Raw genomic sequence first — 12,437 nt, forward strand, 5'->3', positions numbered from 1 at the left:
GACTACTTTAGTCATCCTGCCTGAGTCCAGCAATAATTTCTAAATATCAGTTTCATCATCTCTCTGCCTTTTCTCATTATTCCTCATCCGTTACAGGGATATCATGGAACCCTGAACATGTTTTCAGATGTCTTGACCAGTCGTGTATCACACATGCCTCACCTCTCCAAAGCCTCCCTCTCCCACACCTCATCATAATGGTGAGGACAATAGTTTCTGGAAAATTATTGATATCAAACTACGTACATACATATGTGGCTTACACTGACCTGTCATTTTTTGCAACACAACTGCACCAATTCATGTTGTTGATGATGTTTATGACATATGTTTATGAGAGAGTGGTATAATTCCAGATAAAAAGGTGTCTATGATTGCCCACTCTATAGATGAAACAGTTGTATTATAACTAAAAATTCAGGAGTATTAGCCTATTCACATATTGTATACATTTATGAATGAATTTGTGGACTCAATATTTGTGATTTTATAATTATGGTTCTGCCCTTGTGTTGTTCCTTTTTGAGATATATGTCTGTATGAAATATGAAATATGTGTCCGTATCTCTCTCTCTCTGTGTGCGTGTGTGTCTGCCTGTATCTGTGTGTGCGTGTGTGTGTCTGCCTGTATCTGTGTGTGCGTGTGTGTGTCTGCCTGTATCTGTGTGTGCGTGTGTGTGTCTGCCTGTATCTGTGTGTGCGTGTGTGTGTCTGCCTGTATCTGTGTGTGCGTGTGTGTGTCTGCCTGTATCTGTGTGTGCGTGTGTGTGTCTGCCTGTATCTGTGTGTGCGTGTGTGCGCGCGCGCATGTGTGTGCGTGTGTGTGTCTGTCTGTATCTGTGTGCGTGTGTCTGCGCGCGCGTGTGTGTGTGTGTGTGTGTCTGTATCTATCTGTGTGCGTGTGTCTGCGCGCGTGTGTGTGTGTGTGTCTGTATCTGTGTGCGTGTGTCTGCGCGCATGTGTGTGTGTGTGTGTGTCTGTATCTGCGCGCGTGTGTGTGTGTGTGTCTGTATGTGTGTGTGTGTGTGTCTGCGCGCGCGCGCGTGTGTGTGTGTAAGAGTTGAGGTCCTGTGTCCGTGGGTGTTCCCCACCCTGCCTCCGGTGTCCTGGTGTCCTTGCGCTGAGTGCTGATGAGTCAGTGGAGGTGTGAGGGGTCAGTCAGCGCCAGCGTCCCTCCCATGCTCAGGTGAGGCTCTCTGTGACGTCAGGAGAACAGGTAGAGAGTGCCGCACACCCGGCTGCTTCTCCGCACCTGAGGATCCCAGAGCGTGCCAGGCGGGGGTGCGTCAGCTGCAAATAACTTGTGATCACACGTGGGGGGGCACATGGAGGATGGAGCATATGTTCATTCATGGGGAAGGCATTTTTCATGAGAAATATTAACCAAAAAAATACATCTAGATGAGTATACCCCCCTCCACACACACACACACTCTCTCTCTCTCACACACACGCATACACACTCACATTCACTCACATTTACTCTCACATTTGCAAATTGTAATATTTAAATACCTTCTGAATTTCAAACTATGGAAAGAGGTATAGTTACAGTTTACATGGAATTCAATGTGTAATGTTTTTTCTAAAGAAATTGAAATTACATGAATTATTTGAAACAGCAGGCAAATAGTTGAAATATTGATATATAAGATAATAATATAAGATATTTACAGTTGTTTTAATTTGCAAACATTTTTTGCAAACATTCATAATTTCTCTACAGACATTCAATTTGTCCTGTGTTTGCAAATCTTAGGTGCACATTACAGGTGCTCCAACTATTTTATTTGGCTATATAGTGTTCCTCATGATAGCTATGCATTTCTAAAAGTTCTGAAATACATCCAGTATAATATAATAATGGGCAATAACTTTAAATCTGAATTTGCATTTTAATGTAGGTGAATATTGTTAGTAGTTTAATGTTGGTAGTTAAATGGCTGTGTGTATGTAATGTAGGTGAATATTGCTAGTAGTTTAATGTTGGTAGTTAAATGGCTGTGTGTATGTGTGAAAATGTTCAATCTGGTGGGTGTTATACTTTCACAGACTTTGTTTAGGCAGCAATGATTTTGAATAGTTGAAAGAATATTTGATAGATGGATTTTAGTCTAGTGTCTCAGATTTTTATCTCTGGTTGAAAGTTCTGCCTGATTTTGTGTTTTTGTTGATATGTTGGCTAACCCATGCCAGGACATATGACCATATTAATCAGTAAAGGTACAGTGCTTCTTTTTAATGGTTCACTCAGTTGCATTCAGATACTTTAAATACTTTTACATTTTAAATAAGGGCGACATAGGGAGCTCAAAGACAACACAGAAATTACTCCAAAATCCAAATGCATTTACCAAAACAGACAAACAAACAATTTACCAGATTTAATATATTTGTTCAGGTAGCTTGAAAATTCACCTTACAAGAAAGGACATCTACTGAGTGTTCTGAAACTTTCTATATATATTTGTAATCTCTGACTCAGATCAGTATATGTTGAAATTGATAGTTTAAGATATATGTAGAGTTGTTTTGTTTAAAAATACTTTTGAATTAATTCTGGGAAATTCTATATAATCAGAATCAACATGGAAAGCCACAGTTTTCCAGATAAGTCCACTGGTGTATCTTTAATGACAGTGCTCACATTTGGACACTTTGACACCAATGACTTTAGTAAGATATTTTGGTAGAAATGCAAATAATCACCTATGTGTCATTTGTTCATATGACAGACCTTATGAAATTGAGGGTGTAATGGTGAAATTATTTACAAAATAAGAAAAGGAATTGCATGAACAATTTAAAAAAAAGGTCTGTTTGAGACTATTACAACACAGTTTAAAAGAGTGAGCAAGAAACAGACAGACAGACAGACAGACAGACAGACAGACAGACAGACAGACATTCCTATGTCTGTTGTGAGCAGACAGAGGGCAGAGCAGAGGATGACGTGCGGGCCTCGAGTGTCCAAAACTCAGACTCAAAAACAAAGGGCCGTGGCTATTTATAGACGGTCACAGGTAAATTAAAGCTGTAAACAGTTTTAATGGACGGCTGGTGAAGGAGACGGTATGTCTCAACTCACTAAATGGAAGTGCCGGCTTATTATCCAGCCCTACTTCAGCATCCCCATCCTTGGTCAATCCAGCGTCTCCCTGGGATTTGATAACCATATGGCTGATTTGATCAATAGGAATATGTACCATACTTCAGCATGCTTTTTAATCACTTTTTGCTCTTGCTTCTGCTGTTTGTTGGTCAGAGCATTGGCTAAAGTGGGCTGCATGATTGCCACTGATTATGGTTACCAGTAAATCATTTAAAATGTTTTTCTTGAATGTTTTTCAGTTTTATTACTTTAAGTTGTGCACGTTCTGTGTGAGTGTTTGTCTGTTTGTCTCCATGCCAGCAAGTGTGCATGTGTATACTTGTGTGTGTGTGTGTGTGTGTGTGAGTGTGTGTGTGTGTGTGTGTGTGAGTGTGTGTGTGTGTGAGTGTGATTGTGAGTGAGTGTGTGTGTGTGTGATTGTGAGTGAGTGAGTGTGTGTGTGTGTGTGTGTGTGTGTGTGAGTGTGTGTGTGTGTATGTGAGTGAGTTAGTGAGTGAGTGTGTGTGTGTGTGTGTGTGTGTGTGTGTGTGTGTGTGTGTGTGTGTGTGTGTGTGTGTGTGTGTGTGTGTGTGTGTGTGATTGTGAGTGAGTGTGTGTGTGTTTGTGTGTCTTTGTGTGTGTCTGTGTGCACTCAAAAAAATATCTTGTTGGATTTAATTAAAAATGTTTTGTCAAGTGGTTCCACGAAACTGTATTAAATAACTCTAAAGATACTATATTCTTTTCAATTGACTCAAATAAATAACATTAACTGAACAAGAGTGAATAAAGTAGATGGTAAGTAATTGAATTCCTTTATTTTTATTTAGTATTCTTACATTGAACCAACTTAATATGGCTGTGTTCAACCAACTTAATGCTGTTATGTTCAATTAATTCAGCATTCTTACATTGACTCAACTTAATACTGTCCTGTTCAATCAAAGTCACATTGTTAGGTTCAATTAATTTAAGTTAAAAAGATATCTAGCACACATCCATATTAATTTAAGTTTAAGTGATACAGTTACGTGGAACCACACTTGACAAAACTTTCTTAAGTAAACTCATCCAAAAAACAAAGTTCTTAAGTAAATCCAAAGTAAACAAGTTGAATTTGTTCTGCATAACATTTCTAAATAAAATTGAACAAATGTGTTCAAATAGTAAACAGACACACGGTCTTCAAAACAAATTTGCATTTATTTAGCTCCATTCTCATCAAACCATCAGGGACATTTTTTAGTAAAATAGAAATGCAATGAACAGAAAAATATCTCTGCTAAACACGGCATGTTTAGTTTTGTTACATTGTTAGTGATTCAACTATAATGTCTACATCTTCTAGTGGAGGCATTGGCACCCTCATGTTTGATTGCAAAGATCGATCCCGATGGTGGTTTTCTCCATCTGGCTCTGGGCATCAGTCAGCGTCCTTTACCACAGACCAAAAAAAATACATTTAATTGATGACTTTTCAAACAAAAGTATATGTCTTTAGATATGTTTGAATTCAGTGGATTAACCTCACATCTCCCATCTCCTTTAAATTAAAGCAATGGTTCTGAGTGAATTTCACCCTTGGGTCATTTGCATGATCATTGCGAGTGCCAACCCCCCCAGTAGCTTTTTTTCCTTTGGTCGAAAGTTTGTAAGTAGCCTACACCAGTTTATTTAAATAACACTTGCCTGAAAGCTTCTACTCTCTGCTGCTACGTCAACATCACTTCCGTGATTTGTGAAAAGCCCGTAAAAGTCCTTTGCAAAATTCACACGTGTAAAGGAAAAGCTAGTGAATTCAACACTCCATAGTCATATATTGATAACTGGATGATATATGAAATTGTATTTTCAGGTCAATAAGTGTTGACCTGAAAATACAAGCATTTATAAAACTTATGCATCGCTTTCTGCCAGGACTTTTACGGGCTTTTCCCAAATCACAAAGTGACGTCGACGTAGCGTTGCAGTAGGTGTTGTTTACAGACCCTTTTTGTACTACTGTAGAAGTTTGGTAATATTCCGGGCATTATTAGTGGGGTAATTTACGAGATACACTTCTGGTTTCAAAAGTGCTAATGCTAAGCCATTGGGCTGAAACATAGACTGATAGACTGAACTTGACCAATGTTCGACCAAGGGAAAAAAGCTTCTGGGGGTGTGTTTGGCTCGTGGTCATCGTGCAAATGACCCTAGGGTGAAATTCACTCCGAACCATTGCTTTAGACTCTCTGCTCTCCCAAATCCCTCTAACGTCTATGATTTCTTTTAACTCAAAAGCTAGTTAACCAAAGATTAAAACTTTGGGTGACATTTTACCAACACAGACTAGGAAGCTTTGTCTGTAAAGGGTGTATGCATGGTCAGTGACAAACAGACCAATGGTGACTTGTTCTGCTGTAACATGCATTCTGCTTTAATATGCATATAGACAGACTTAACAAAACATTACAAGCACCGAAACATGAACAAGGAAATGTCCATGGGTACTAAAATAATATAAAAAGCCATATTCATTCATTCACAACTTACATTTACAAATTAAGTATCTTAATGTTTAACATGCCTTACCATGCAACCCCCAATGTTAAATGTTAAAAGAGATTTTTGGAACGCACTGATCTTCAATGTAAATCTATTCATGGGGTTGAAACAGGCAGTACACCCCTATGTCAATGTTAACTTTCAAATTCATGTCAGCAAGGTAAGACCTTTCAAAAAAAGTTAGCAGTTGCATGGTAAGGTCCGGTAGCTCATGGCCTAATATTGGATCACAGGTTTTCAAAGTGGGAGGCACAAAACAACTTCTCACTAACCTGGTCAATGGCAGCCATGATCTCCTCCCTTCCTACGCACACACAGCAGACAGCCTGGAGCAGTTGATGTCGAGTTCTGACATTCTGACAACGTTATGAGGGGAGAGGAGATAGGAAGAACAAGTAACAATACAACCCAGCATTTGGAAATACAGAAAGAATTACAATTAGCATATGGCATGGGTGTCTGTGACCAAAGTGACCATGAGCTAACCTGTAATACTTCAATAAATGAGACCTTGATGACACTCCGGTCTTGCGCTCTTTGCACTGCCACATAAAGGCCTGTGGGGAGAAAGAGAAAGTATATCAAACTCAACAAATTTACACTAAAATGTGTAAAACTATAATAATATTAGATCACAGAATCAATTGAGAATTTTAATAAAATTGAACTAGGAAGATAACCTTTAATTAGATTGGCTTGTTTGTGATTTAATTAGTTACTTGTTTGTGATTAACAAATCATTCAAACATTGAAGAGTAGGCAGCTTCTAGCATGACAAATGTGAAATTATTTACCTCCCGAATATAGTGGTTGAGAACAAATGTGTGTGCTTAAAATTGACAAGTTCCCATGCAAGAAACTGCCATTTGCTTTCTTTAACTGATATATAAGCCGAATGAGAGCCAAGTAGCCTATGATAGCAATACAAAAATACTATAGTATTTTTGCAGCTACACATGGCTAATGTTAGCAGCTACAGAGAGACTAGGCAAGATGGCAGAGTTTGCTACACGAACATAAAAATGATTAAAATGTTTCTTGATGGACTTTAGAGCCTGCATAATTGTTCATGACACACAAGGATAATTTGGTCAAACAGAGTGGGGTGCACCTAACAGTTACGTTTAAACATTAAACTTTTCCATACTGATCCAACAATTAGTATTCACATAAACCCCAGGCAGGGTTTGTATGGGGCTAACGATAGCTGCTATCTTATCTTACCAGTTAAATACATGAAGTTGTCTTGACCTTGGCACTTCTATGAACATTCAATTGTGGTTTATATGAAATAACCCCATCAAGGCACCACCCCTGTCTATCTTCAGTAGGGAGTAAAACTAAACTGGGAAACATGATAGAATTCTAGCCAGAGATTACTTAGCTCGCCAGCCACCATGACAGATTTAGTAGCTAACATTAGAAGCTAGCTGCTCGAGTTTAGTAACACATATACACTATAAGATCTACTAAAATGATTATTTAAGTTGTTGTTACGACAAACTCGCTAAACTCAAAACAAAAACACTATGAACAGCAACAAATACATACCTTGCAATTACAGGATCCAAAAATGTTCCATGAGTAAGCAAGGAAAAAATGGCGGAACTTCACTTTCTCAACCGTCTCTGGCGGAGTCCTCACCATGGTCCTCATAAGTTGTGAAATAATGCTACGGCAACTATAGAGGGACAAATTTCCTAATCTAATGTGTTTTGTTCAAGAAAGTTGTGTAGATCCAATGCAAACATGTTAAGTTAATCAGCAAAAACGCATTATTGATTTGAAATAACACAACTAACTCAATTTCACCTTAGAAACCTAATTTTGTTCTGTAAATCCTACGAAAGAGGATTTATTAAGATGAACAATAGTGAGATTTCATTTTTTTGAGTGTGGTTGTGGTTGCAAATTAAGAACCAACCAGCGAGACACTTAATCTGCGTGCAGCCCGGGGCTGGGCCTTTAGGGGGCATTTAGAGAGGGCATCCTGCAGCCAGGGCCTTGAGGGGGCATTTAGAGAGAGCATCCTGCAGCCAGGGCCTTGAGGGAGCATTTAGAGAGGGCATCCTGCAGCCCTGCGGGGGCATTTAGAGAGGGCATCCTGCAGCCAGGTTCCCGCCCCATAAAGGAGACTCGCTTCTCTAATTACTTTCTCCATATGCTTCACTCGTAGTGGATAGAAAACACGCCCACAAACAAACAGTTTGGGATCAGCCCAACCAAGGTTCCCTTTCACTGTCTCTGTTGTGTTATTGCATAGATTTGATAATAAGTCTCTGTTGTGTTATTGCATACAGTAGGTTTTATAATAAGTCTCTGTTGTGTTATTGCATAGGTTTGATAATAAGTCTCTGTTGTGTTATTGCATACAGTAGGTTTTATAATAAGTCTCTGTTGTGTTATTGCATAGGTTTTATAATACGATGCCATCAGTGTCTGGTATCTGGATCAGTGTTCATCATGATCTTTTGAGTTTGGATGTGTTCTTTATTATTTCAAGTCAGGAAGTGCATATTACACTTGCGTGTGTATGCGCGTGTGTGGGTGTGTACGTGTGTGTGTGTGTGTGTGTGTGTGTGACTACCTGTAGAGAGAGAGAGAGAGAGAGAGAGAGAGACGTCAAAAACAAAAATAGTAAGAAAGACTGCAGGGAAAGAGGACATTATTTAAGTATTTTGCAAGAAACTGATTTACAGTCAAATGCAGAGCTGAACATGAGAAGCAAAACACACGTGATGTCATCACAAAACACACGTGATGTCATCACAAAACACATGTGATGTCATCACAAAACACACGTGATGTCATCTTCAGACAAACACAAAACACACGTGATGTCATCACAAAACACACGTGATGTCAATTTCAGACAAACACAAAACACACGTGATGTCATCTTCAGACAAACACAAAACACACGTGATGTCATCTTTAGACAAACACAAAACACACGTGATGTCATCTTTAGACAAACACAAAACACACGTGATGTCATCTTCAGACAAACACAAAACACACGTGATGTCATCTTCAGACAAACACAAAACACACGTGATGTCATCACAAAACACACGTGATGTCAATTTCAGACAAACACAAAACACACGTGATGTCATCTTTAGACAAACACAAAACACACGTGATGTCATCTTCAGACAAACATACTTGTCGCTCTCAACTAGTCTGGACTTGTCGGTGTCCTGCAGGAGACAGTAGGGGGTAACTGACGAGAGAGAGAGAGATATAGAGAGAGAGAGAGAGAGAGAGAAAGAGAGGGAGAAAGAGAGAGAGAGAGAGAGAGAGAGAGAGAGAGAGAGAGAGAGAGAGAGAAAGAGAGAGAGAGGAGCAGGAGAGAACGCAGGCTCCTGTCTCTGAGTGGGGCAGCACAACAGCTGCTGTTTTAATAGCAGGTATCAGCCAACACCTTTACTCACTCACCTGGACTGGACTATGTGAGGTGGGGGTGAGGAGAGGGGGGTGGGGCTATTCAGGGGACCCATAATAATAATCAGGGGAAATAACCTGTTTTGAATGACCTCTGTGATGTAAATCTTGTTGGAGTTTCAGGTGGACATGTGGCCGAGCTGTAGTGGATCTTAAAATCCACAGATTAGAATCCCAAAGCACTTGAAATATCCACAATTGGTCCTATTTGATTTGAAAAGAAGTTTATATATCATATGTACTCAAAGCTAGAGTAATCCAAAATCTAAAACTAATATTAGCCAGAGCTAGTGTGTGTTTGTTCAATATCTCACATAGATAAGACAAGGCTATACATGGTAGTTAAAGTTCAGCAGCAAGCATTTTAAAACCAATCCTTTACAAATGCATGAAAGCAAGTGCTCCAGCATGAATTGTTGGATGTGATGGTGGTATGAACAGTCCAATGTAAAAAAACTTTGTAAAGCAGTCTGTAAAGATGTTTAGTTCCTATGACTATTGTATGCCTGGATGGACTTTTGAGACGAGTGTAGATGTCACAAGTCTAGCATGTTTCTGTGTGTGTGTATGTGTAGTAGGTAGTCGAGTTGGGCCTATGTCTGTGCCGGTATGTGTGTGTGTGCACATATGACAGCTTGTCTGATGTGCTGATTCAGTGCACACATACACACAGGTGTATTTCTGAGATGACCTGTGTGCAACATGGTGCATGTATGTACCCTACAGTGTACGGGGAGCCTTGACAGATCATGTAAAATATAGATATAGTTGAGGGTACAGCACTTGTGTCTTTACATTTCTGCTCTAAAGAGACTACGTGGACAGTGTCTCTACAAAGAGAGTATATTTACATTGAGAATACCTTTGTGTGTGTATGTGTGTGGTAGACCATAAGTATTGAGCAGAGGATTGCTGTGGGTTATTAAGGCTGGTTGGTAAACAGTGAACAAAAATGTGGATTACTGTGTGTGTGTGTTTTTTATGGACCTAGCTGTAGAGACGCCACATCACAGGCACAGACAGGAAAGCCTTGTGAGTGACATGTTACTGACTGTTTTAGATTTGGAATGGATTGTGTGTGTTCTGAAGTCTTTGTGTGTTCTGAATGAGGGTTTCTGTGATGGAAATGTGTAGTTTGTTTATTATGAATACAAAAATGGTTTCAGTATCAGAGAAATGAGGAGACTTTAAATGAGGCACGTCGACACAGTCCAGGTGAAAAAAAAAATATTGCTGTTGCAGAAGAAATATTGAGCAGGTCAGGCTCAGTTAAACAGTTGATCTGAATGTACTCTTATATAATTTTAATTTATTTTCATTTTTATTTATTTTTGAAAAAACAAAGGGAAGGGTTACAAGCATCTATACATTTTTTATAATGATGTTTCACACATATCCTAGACTTCAGGTAAATTAAAAAACTAGATAAATATTTTATATCACCAAATAAGGAAAGATATACCAACCATGTATCTTGACATATCTTCAAATGTATTACTCTCTCTCTCTGTGTGTGTGTGTGTGTGTGTGTGTGTGTGTGCGTGTGTGTGTGTGTGTGTGTGTGCGTGTGTGTGTGCGTGTGCGCGCGCACGTGCATTTGTATGTGTGGTTGTGTGTGTGAAACAGAGAAAGACAAATATAGAGGTGTGGCAGCATATATGTAAACCTAGAAAACTGTGTATGTATGCTTTAACATCAAAGGAAGATGTAAGCTGAACAAAAGTAAGCCTGTGTGTGTGTGTGTGTGTGTGTGTGTGTGTGTGTGTGTGTGTGTGTGTGAGAGAGAGAGAGAGAGAGAGAGAGAGAAAGACAAATAAAAAAGGTGTAACCATGTACGTAAACTGAGGTGGCTGTGTATGTATGTTTGGCTGTGTATGTATCAAAGAAAACTATAATGTGAATGACAGTAAGTCTGTGCGTGAGTGTGTGTGTTTGTGTGTTTGTGCGTGTGTCTGTGTGCACATGATCAAATGCCCTGTTTTCTGTGTGGGTGGGTGTATGTGTGTCTTGGTGGTTGTGTGATTGTGTGTGTGTATCCAAACAGACAGCTGTAACTGTGTAGAGAGTATGACTCTGTGTGTGTGTGTGTGTGTGTGTGTGTTAACTTATTGTTGATGTTCAGAGGTCTAAATAAATATTTCCTTTTGTTAATTTCTTGCAGTCACAACATGATGACCACTAAGGGAGAGATACAAGACCAACCGAGACAAAGTGTCCATTTACAGACGGTCTGTCCTTTCATCCTCTGAGGACAAAGCAAGTACAGTGCACACACACACACACACACACACACACACACACACATGCAGAGAGAGAGAGAGAAAGAAACCTGTCCACACGAAAAAATCTAGAGATGTCCAGAAAAGATTTGCAGTTTGTGAATAGATTTGCAGTTTGTGAAATGTAACACACAAAGGGTCAATGTTACGGCAGTCTTAGGCAAAGGAAGTCAAACATGTTCTGGTTTAAATATTCTAGCTCTGTTTGAATAAGTATTTTGCTGAAAACTGCCATGAGAGATTGTAAGATTTTTGTGTTAACACACAAAGGTAAAAGGATAGGTTGTCTGGTCCTTCATTGAACTTAATTATCATCTAAATGTTGCTCAAATCAGGACAATAAACCAGGCTAAGAGGAGGATACGTTTGTCCATACTGTTATATAATTTAGAGGTCTTATAAAACAAAAGTCAGTCCTGATCTCTGTATTGGAAAAAAATGTCAGGCTTTTTAAATATGTCTGGCTTTTTAAATATGTCTTATTTACAATTATTTTGTGTTTTCCCAGAATGAACCAGAACTCGCGCTGAATTGTCGTTTAGTCAAACCATTTGCTCGATGAGAAGTTGACGTCGAGGTACGTGTTCGCTAATATCCGTTTCTGACTGGCGTTTCTTGTAGGCCTACACGTGTCGCTGATTTTTACTGTAAACTCAGTTTCCTGATCAGTTGTCTGTAGGTTTTTCTAATGTAAAAAAAAATCATGTTTATATTGATGATGGGTTAGAACGTTAGGAATATGTAGATGGTATGAAACACAGACCAAGTCCTTGTTAAAGGCATTCGAGAAAAGCTCAAGGTGAGTTTTTACTTGCCTTAGTCTCTGAACAGTGACTTTGTGTGGTGTGTGTGTGACCATTGGACAGTGTTCTGCTTTTGGAAATGTCTATGGTGAATGAGAAAATGTAGGTCTTCATAAAATTGTGGCGATAACTCTGGGCGTTATGGAGGTCTGCGAAAACAAGAAGTAACCAAAAGCATCTTTGTTTTATGGAGATTTAATAACAACCACTGGATAGCCTATATTCAGTTACCACAAAACTGTATCGAATTCAGGGAAGTTCTTAAGTGCATTT

The 12,437-nt window shown here is 39.1% G+C and overlaps 1 long non-coding RNA gene across 1 annotated transcript; it reads right to left on the reverse strand.

The window, feature by feature from the left end:
• Nucleotides 1–5,906: 5,906 nt before the first annotated feature.
• On the reverse strand, nucleotides 5,907–7,528 carry LOC143141401 (uncharacterized). The gene is made up of 3 exons (XR_012990777.1): nucleotides 7,187–7,528; nucleotides 6,122–6,192; nucleotides 5,907–5,991 (listed from the first exon to the last, which is right to left on the reverse strand). It is a non-coding gene; the product is annotated as an uncharacterized LOC143141401 (long non-coding RNA).
• Nucleotides 7,529–12,437: the final 4,909 nt, after the last annotated feature.

This window comes from Alosa pseudoharengus, unplaced genomic scaffold, assembly GCF_046254945.1.
Source record: "Alosa pseudoharengus isolate Yale_2024_CS ecotype anadromous, Long Island Sound unplaced genomic scaffold, YU_APseudo_1.1 YU_APseudo_1.1_scf_10, whole genome shotgun sequence".
Lineage (NCBI taxonomy): Eukaryota > Metazoa > Chordata > Actinopteri > Clupeiformes > Clupeidae > Alosa > Alosa pseudoharengus.